We start from the raw sequence: 9,608 nt of genomic DNA on the forward strand, positions 1-9,608 counted from the left end.
CAGGATGTTGCCTCTGGCCAGGAGGGATTTTATAGCACGGTATACAGAAAGGTGGTTACCCTTCCCTTTATATTTATTACAAGTGTAATAATATTATTGTCCTGTTAGCTCCTCAAAACTTGTAATTCCACATAGTAAATCACTTGTGAACTGTCGTGATAGTTTGAATGGCTAATTGCCTTATGTAAATGAATGCAACTAGTTTACCTGTGTATGCATAGGAAATAGAAGTTTAGCTTCAAGGCAAAAATCTGCACTGCCTATTCTTTGTCAGGGGAAGGTCCTGATGTGACAACTGCTGTCGAGAGGCTTATCAGCTGGCTAGAAAACTATAAAGAAAGCTTCAGGCCTGATCCTTTTTTCCCCAGGTCTGCTTAAACTTTAACAGGGAAGGTCTAAGACAGAAGACTGAGATCTCCGGATTTACTCTGGATTACCCTGGAATTCTCATGGAAGAACTTGAACAAACTCTACACCTGGGCTGCCTTTTAAATTGATTCCAGAAAGAGTTTTACAAATCAGCAGCCTCATCGTCTCTGCTATGAAACTGACCTAAGGACTTTTCACATATCTGTATGTATATTGATCTTTTAACCACAGCAACTCTCTTCTTTCTTTTTCTTTTTCTTATTAAACCTTTACTCTTTTAGTTAATAAAGGATTGGCATCTAAGTATCGGGTAAGATCTGAGACTCATATTGTATCAGGCCCTTTGGGACTGGTCAACCCCACATATGGTGAATCAGGTATTCAATAACCTCTCACTATATTAGTCTTGGCTCTCTAGGGACTGTATTCGGCTTCTTGGTAACCACTGTGGTATTACAGAAGCCGTTTTGTTACTGTCTTAGTGAATCTAAATTTAGAATAAACCACCAGTTTGGGGATTGTCTGCCCTCTTCCTTGCAGTTTGCCCTGAGTATATCATTCTCAGTGTGGCCCATCCAGGCACCCGTCACACAAGGAGTGTACACTTAGTAAAGACCCAGATGCAGTGGTACCTTAAGGGATGCTTGGTGAGCCGCTTCTCAGGCAGGGACTAGTTTGGGAAGCAACTTTCTGATCATGTATCTATTTCATGGTCATTGGAAGCTTCAGTGCATTCTGGAATGCAAAGCAGACACCCCAGGAAATTTTAATTGAAGGTGTGATCCAAAGATTATTTTAAAAAAATACCTATTGTGAATAAAGAGTAAGATGGCTGGATAGGGGCAAAGATATCCATCAGATGCCAGGGGAGCATGCTATGGAAGAGCATGGTTCCTTGGGTCCAACCCCTGTGCCTTGAAACACTCCATTCCAAAACCACAGAGCCCTGACCACATGGCTGTTAAAGTGGATAGAACTGTCCAGTCTCAGAAGGAGGAGAGCACAACACCATGTGGTCTCTCCTCCCTTTGACATTATTATGCCATATCGCTGTATTTTCCATTCCTTTCATCTCATTCATGCCATGCAGTGGGGGGATGATGTGGCCCTTAATTTTCTTCTTTTAGTAATATTTCCTACTTTTTCCTTTTGCAAACTCCTGTTTTTCTGGGGCAAGTGCATTGAATTGAGCATTACTCCTTTTCATTTTATTATGGCCTTCTGGTGCAAATTATTCACAATTTTCATTCTCCTTTATATAAACAATCTATCTTGGCTTTTAAAACAGTAGAAAAACTACAATGAATGATTTTGAGAATCTTCTCTGTCAGCCATACTTTTATCTTTTTTTAGCAAACTGCACTCAATGGGAAAGAGGGAGAATACACTGATCTTCACTCAGTTTTCCCCTTTTCTTGAGTGGCTTCTCAGCCAAGCTTATGAACTTTATTTCAAGAGTGTACTTTCCAATTAAGAGGGAAAACAAAAGTAGTTACAAACTGATCTGAACACTAAAGGGACCTGATTGATAGAGAACCATAGGTCATGGCCACTTTTTGTCATTTCTATATACCCATGAACATTACAAAAGGAGCAGGAACAAAGTTCAATTCTGCTGTAAAACACATGCTCAAATCCCATTAAAGTCAGTTGGAGTTGAATGTGCATGTATCTGAGGACAGAATTTGGAACAAAATCACTGATTTCCCCTCCCCCCGCGATTTTCTTTTATCTTAAATTAATTTGAAGCCCTACTTGCTCTAGGACCCCGCAGAGTCTCTGCTGCAGGAGATTTCATTTTTCTCTCTGGTTACACTCATACAGCTGTCATTTTCCCAAAGGCTGTTTTGAAGTTGGTTACACCATACTTCATGCCCAGCCATGTCTAATAGCTCAATTAGTTTATCAGTCTGTAAAAGTTGAAGTGGCTGAGCATGATTAATTTGTAATTCCAATAACAACTGGAGCCACCATACCTGAATAAATGTAATCACAGCTTAATTTTCTTGGAGCTAAAAATCTCCAGTTGTTTTTATTACATATGAAAACACAGAGAAACTTTCTGAGATTAAAAACAAATCTCAGGCTAGCAGACAAGTGTCTCATTCAAATTGTCAAGGTAAGCACAAGAGTTCCTATGTACAATATGGCACGGAAGGGAGCAAACCAGGAATAAAGGAAATGTCCAAAAAGCAGAAGTATGGATGTTGTGAAAACAGTGGCTCTGTAGCATGCTCCTCTTCTTCATGGGAGCCAGAGAACCTCTGCTGATTCAACTTTGCATAGCGTCAAATGCCAAAGAGAGATATGAGCATGAATGGAGGAGATCATCATTAGTGTTATTAGGGCAGTCTGTGTCTCATGTAATCTAACTCAGATTAGAAAATACAATAGAATAGGGGGACCAGATGTCCCATTTTTAAGGGACAGTCCCGTATTTAAGCCCTCTTGCAGGTGCCCCCAGGTCCTACTGCTGGCCAGATCCCTGCTCACCAGCTGCCCGCCCACCGGCGGTGAGTGGGAGGGTCCAGTGGCCAAAGATGGGGGTGGGTGTGCAAGGCTAGTGAGGGGGAAAGCTGCAGCGTTCCCTTGCTGGTCCTTCAGCATAGCCCCCGCTGCATGCCAGCTCTCAGTCAGCAGGGTCTCACCCCCTGTCCTGTTTCCGGCCAGCACTGGCTGCGCACTGCAAGCTGTGGTGGCCAGTGAGTGCGGGCAGGCGCCAGGCAGTGGCTGGTTATGTGTCGCCTCTGCTGCCCACCCATTGGCCCTTTACGTGTTCCCCCTCTTCCTGTCCTCTCCCTGCTTTGCCCCTTCACACCCCACTGCTCCCCCATATCCATCCCGGCAGGCCGCATCCCATTCCCAGTGCTGTGCAGAGAACCAGCCCCTGGTCAGAGTGCTCAGCTCACCAACAGTGTGGCCAGCAGGCTCCTTCCTTTCCCTACTACTTCTGGCTGGGCCGGCACCCTGGGAAAGCCCAAGACCCTCCAGCTCGGGGCGCTGGCCAGGAGAAGCCAAGCCCTGCATGTGCCACAGCCCCACACAGCACTGGCACGGGGAACCCTCTCCGCCCCTCAGCTAAGCTCTGGAAGGGGGAAATCGATTTCCAGTCTGTTCACATCCCAACCCTGCAGGCTCCACAGCAGCCCCATGGGCAGGGGCTTAGCGTCCTCTTCACTTACCCACCCTCCAACCTGGGTCTTGCCCCCAGGGCATGCAAGGCTGCTCTGTCCCCTAGACACCCTCCACTGCTGAGCCACCTCTCTGGCGGGTTCGCTGAAGCCCCTGGAGGCAGGTTCTCCCTGGGCCCTGGTGCACAATGCATCTTTAGTTAACCTCTTCCTGCCCACGCTGTAGGCGGCGGGGACAGGAAGTGGCTGGGTTATGTTGGTGTCCAGCAGCAGCCTGGAAGTGTTAGCTGCCTTTGACACTGTATGGGCAGGAAGGGACAAGCTGCTTCCAGCGACCAGGGCGGTGGGGCGGGGGGTAAGAGATGAGCTCTGCAAAGATAGGAGCCAGGTCATCCCTTCCCCACCGCTCCCCTGGGGCAGGAAGCAGCTCCTGTCCCTTCCCTCCCACACAGTGTGGAAAGGCTGCTGCTGGTCACGTTCTGGTGTGAACCCTGGTAGAAATCTGGGGGTAAGGGGGATGTGACACTGCATGTTCCCCCACGTGTTGCCTCAAAAAGATGCGGCGCCAGGTACCAGAAGAGGCAGGTCCATCCTGGGGGCCCAGCCAGGCATGGAGGACAGAGAGCGCCAGGCAGGAAGGGTCAGGTTGATCACTCACCCCCAGTGTGTGAGAGAGGTGTATGGGAGTGTGTGTGTATCACCTCTCCCCGTGTGAACCCTAAAGGCTTAAAGATAAGAAGGTAAATAAAAAGAATCCAACTAGACAGTATTTCTTTTTAACAGGGGCTCAGCCCTGGTCTACACTAAGACTTTAGGTCGAATTTAGCAGCGTTAAATCGATGTAAACCTGCGCCTGTCCACACGATGAAGCCCTTTATTTTGACTTAAAGGGCTCTTAAAATTGATTTCCTTACTCCACCCCTGACAAGTGGATTAGCGCTTAAATCGGCCTTGCCGGGTCGAATTTGGTGTACTGTGGACACAATTCGATGGTATTGGCCTCCGGGAGCTATCCCAGAGTGCTCCATTGTGACTGCTCTGGACAGCACTCTCAACTCAGATGCACGATTGTTTGCCATTGCTCTGACGCAGGGAGAGGCGACTGACAACACGGCTTACAGGGTTGGCTTACAGGGAGCTAAAATCAACAAAGGGGGTGGCTTTACATCAAAGAGTATTTCAGGCAGGACTTCACGGAGGGTTCCAATAAGAAATGGTGCACCTAAGTTATTTTCTTATTGGAACAAGGAGGTTAGTCTGGCCTCTGATTGATACATGGCTAGATTTACCTCGCTGCACCTTCTCTGTGAGTGACCTAGAAGAATGAGTCCCCTAGACGGGGGGGCGAGGGGGTTTGCAAATGAGTACAAAACAAATCTGGTCTATTTCTTGTTTTGATACACTCCATCTATCTTTTACATCTTTGGCTGGCAGCAGACGGTGCAGAAGGACTGCATGCCATCCACATCTCATGGCTGCTCGGCAGAAGATGGTACAATAGGACTGCTAGCCATCCTCATCTCTTGCCTGCCCGGCAGAAGATGATGCAATAGGACTGCTAGCAATCCGTATCACCTGCCTGCTCACCATAAGATGGTTCAATAGGACTGACGGCAGGACTAAAGAGAATGACTTGATCAAGTCACTCCAAATTTAGTCCCTGCGCCCATGTCTGCCCAGGCGCTCCTGATCGACCTCACACAGGCGACCAGGAGCACCTCGGACATGACGATGACGGCTACCAGTCCTATTGCAGCGTCTGCTGCCACAAGGCAATGGGTTGCTGCTGCTGTGTAGCAATGCAGTACCGCGTCTGCCAGCACCCAGGAGACATACGGTGACAGTGAGCTGAGCGGGCTCCATGCTTGCCGTGGTATGGCGTCTGCACAGGTAACTCAGGAAAAAAGGCGCGAAACGATTGTCTGCCCTTGCTTTCACGGAGGGAGGGGGGGAACGGGGGCCTGACAATATGTACCCAGAACCACCTGCGACAATGTTTTAGCCCCATCAGGCATTGGGATCTCAACCCAGAATTCCAATGGGCAGCGGAGACTGCGGGAACTGTGGGATAGCTACCCACAGTGCAACACTCCAGAAGTCAACTCTAACCTTGGTACTGTGCAAGCACTCCGCCGAGTTAATGCACTTAATGCACTTAGAGCATTTTCTGTGGGGACACACACACTCGAATATATAAAACCGATTTCTAAAAAACCGTCTTCTATAAATTCGACCTAATTTCGTAGTGTAGACATACCCTCAGTCAACTTGATGTTAATTTGAACATTTGTACTGCATAGTTCTGATTGATTGCCGTTGAACTCACTTGAATACGAGTAATTTTACCTGTATTCAGCATAGGGAAATATGGTCAACCTACAGTAGAACCTCAGAGTTACAAAACCTCGGGAATGGAGGTTGTTCATAACTCAGAAATATCCGTATCTCTGAACAAAATGTTATGGTGGTTCTTTCAAAAGTTGACAACTGAGCATTGACTTAATATAGCTTTGAAACTTTACTATGCAGAAGAAAAATCCTGCTTTCCCTTTATTTTTTTAAAAGATTATGTTTAACACAGCACTGTACTGTATTTACTTTTGTTTGTTTGTTTGTTTCTGCTGCTGCCTGATTGTGTACTTCTGGTTCCAAACGAGGTGTGTGGTTGACTGGTCATTTTGTAACTCTAGTGTTCATAACTCTGAGGTTCTACTGTACATGAGATTATACACTTACGGTTTGTCTACACTACCCACCAGATCGGCGAGCAGCTATCGAACCAGTGGGGGTCAATTTAAGATGCGATAAATCAACCACTGAGCGCTCTTCCGTCGACTCCGGTACTCCACCAGAATGAGAAGCACAAGAGGAGTCGACAGGAGAGTGTCAGCTGTTGACTTACCACAGTGAAGACACCGCAGTAAGTAGATCTAAGTACGTTCACTTCAGCAACGCTTTTCACATAGCTGAAGTTGCGTATCTTAGATCGACCCCGCGGGGTAGTGTAGACAAGCCCTTAGTTACAATGTAAACAATTACAGTAGGTTGCTACTACATAAAAGCTTCTTCTCTCGCCTCCCCAACAGAAAGCCTTTGTTGGTTCCTGAACTGAACAAAGCCAGCAAGGCCTTAAAAAGGAATTAGACTACCTAGAAATGATGTAGCATTGCTTTCATGAGGAGAAGTTACAAGTAAAGCTTCTTTAGGAACACACAACTGACCAAAACATTTATTTTAATAATCCAAAATACTCTTGGTGTAATTTCTCTAAATCAATAGCATTACAACAGGGTGACTATATGAAAGAAGACTGGGCTAGAGCCAAACAAAAGTGATTGAGTAGATGTGTGAATATGGAAAAACAAGGAAGATGTGAGCAGGGTTCACAATACATTTATTTTCAATATTACTGTACACTGTATGTTCAAACAAATGACTATGCATTTTGTTTTTTTATCAAAATGTGCAATACTGCACATTGTGTTAAACACAATACTTTGTTTTCTCTGAAACCAGAATCTCTGTTGTGCTGTGCTGAATGTGTGTGTGAATTAAGACTGGCCTAAACTGGAAGAATGATCCCTTGCTGACAGGCAGACTGTGAAGAGTTACAAAAGAATCTCACAAAACTGGGTGACTGGACAACAAAATGGCAGATGAAATTCAATGTTGATAAATGCAAAGTAATGCATATTGGAAAACATAATCCTAACTATACATATACAATTATGGGATCTAAATTAGCTGTTACCACTCAAGAAAGAGATCTTGGAGTCATTGTAAATAGTTCTCTAAAAACATCGATTCAATGTGTAGCGGCAGTCAAATTTTGCCACCTCACTGTTTACCCCTTTTCCCAGATCATTTATAAATATGTTGAATAGGACTGGTCCCAGTACAGACGCCTGGGGGACACCACTATTTACCTCTCCATTCTGAAAAGTGACCATTTATTCCTACTCTTTGTTTCCTATCTTTTAACTAGTTATTGATCCATGAGAGGACCTTCCCTCTTATCCTATGACAGCTTACTTTGCTTAAGAGCCTTTGGTGAGGGACCTTGTCAAAGGCTTTCTGAAAATCAAAGTACACTATATCCACTGGATCACCCTTGTCCACATGCTTGTTGACCCCCTCAAATAATTCTAGTAGCTGGGTGAGGCATGATTTCCCTGTACAAAAACCATGTTGACTCTTCCCCAACTAATTATGTTCATCTATGTGTCTGAAAATTTTGTTCTTTACTATGGTTTCAATCAGTTTGTCCAGTATTGAAGTCAAGCTTAACGGCCTGTAATTGCCAGGATCACCTCTGGAGCCCTTTTTAAAAATTGGCGTCACATTAGCTATCCTCCAGTCATTTGGTACAGAAGCTGATTTAAATGATAGGTTACAGACTACAGTTAGTAGTTCTGCAATTTCACAGTTGAGTTCCTTCAGAACTCTTGGATGAATACCATCTGGTCCTGGTGACTTATTACTGTTTAGTTTATCAATTTGTACTGACACTTCAATCTGGGACAGTTTCTCAGATTTGTCACCTAAAAAGAACGGCTCAGGTTTGGGAATCTCCCTCACGTCCTCAGCCGTGAAGACTGATGCAAAGAATTCATTAAGTTTCTCTGCGATAGCCTTATCATCCTTGAATGCTCCTTTATTATATGAGGTTTGAGGAAAATATAGTTCTCAGAAAGTCTGGAAGGTTCCACAAGATTTTACAAAGGTCCAGAACATTCTAGGAGGTTAGTGAAAAGTTAATCCACATATGGAATACCTGAAACATTTTACTTCAAATATTCTATTTTCCTTTTGTCGCTAACAACAAAAATAGTACCCTGAGCCCAGCACCTCATCAGGGGCTGCTTCCCATCCGCCCCTGCAACTCTCCCTCCCGCCTTGGGGCTGGGCACCCCTGCCTCCTGCAACCCTTCCTCTGGAATGGCTTATCTGAACCATAATGGGACCTGTGCACCCTCTGTGAAACCTTCCCGCACTCCACACCCCCAACCGCACTCCTGTCTGGCCCCCCACAATCCTCAGGGTTGGCTTTTTATCTAGATCAAGTAAAATTTCTATGCTATGGAAGCAGACATATCATAAGGTCCTGTCTTAGTAATGCAAAATGGACTAGTTATCATAATCTCCAAAAAGCACTGAGGATGTACTTTGTTTTAATTGCATGGCAGTATGGATCCTTTGTTTGGTTTCTGTGACACAGAGACCACATTTTCAAAAGTGGTCTGAATGTTTGTGACACTTGTTTGCATTTGGTGCCTGGCCACATGATTGGTGAATGCAAAGCAAATGCTCTTTGTGCTCAGATTGCAAGTTTTTTCAGGGGCAAAATTGTGGGTTCTTGAACCCCATTGAATCACTCCCCTTTTGTAGTTATGTAACTCCATTAATTTAGTTCCAATAGTGTTGTACCCACTTGAAACTAGAACCATACACTGGTGACTGAAAACCTTTTGATGTGCCCTGCTACTTAAAGTTTGGCATCCAAAAGCTGACTTACAGATGTTTTATGTTGATATGTATTTATTAGTAATGTGTGAAGTCTCATAATTGCTCTTGTGCACACTTTCAATCAGATAAAATTTTGCTGGAAAACTGTTAGGTTTTCAATATGGGAGCTTTACCTTATGATATCACAGACAAAATTCTGAAGATTATCTCACTTGGGACAGAATTACCAATTTGAGGTAACTTCTGCAAGGCTCCTGCACTGTAAAATTTAGCACTACATCACTGCCAGTGAGCGTTCTGTATAAATGTGTAAACAGAACGTGCCTGTGTGTAGATGAGCTACGTCTTGTTCAGATAACGGGGGTATATGTTCTGATTTTCCACGATGGGAAAGGGAAGCAAAATGCTAGATTTCAGACTCATGGGCGAGGGGCGAACCTATTCCTGCATCAGGGCCCTCTGGCTATGCCCCGCTGGCGAGCCTGTGAGGGGACGAGCCCAGCTGCTGAGGAGAGTGTGGCGAGCAGGGCACAGCAGAGGGCAATGGAGAGTGTTGGGGGCGATGGGGACGTGCATTGGGCGAGCCGGGCCGAGGCAGCCCGGGGCCTGTCGGTCACGCTGGCGCAGCCAGGGCAGACTGTG

This window comes from Chelonia mydas, chromosome 1 (genome assembly GCF_015237465.2).
Source record: "Chelonia mydas isolate rCheMyd1 chromosome 1, rCheMyd1.pri.v2, whole genome shotgun sequence".
NCBI lineage: Eukaryota > Metazoa > Chordata > Testudines > Cheloniidae > Chelonia > Chelonia mydas.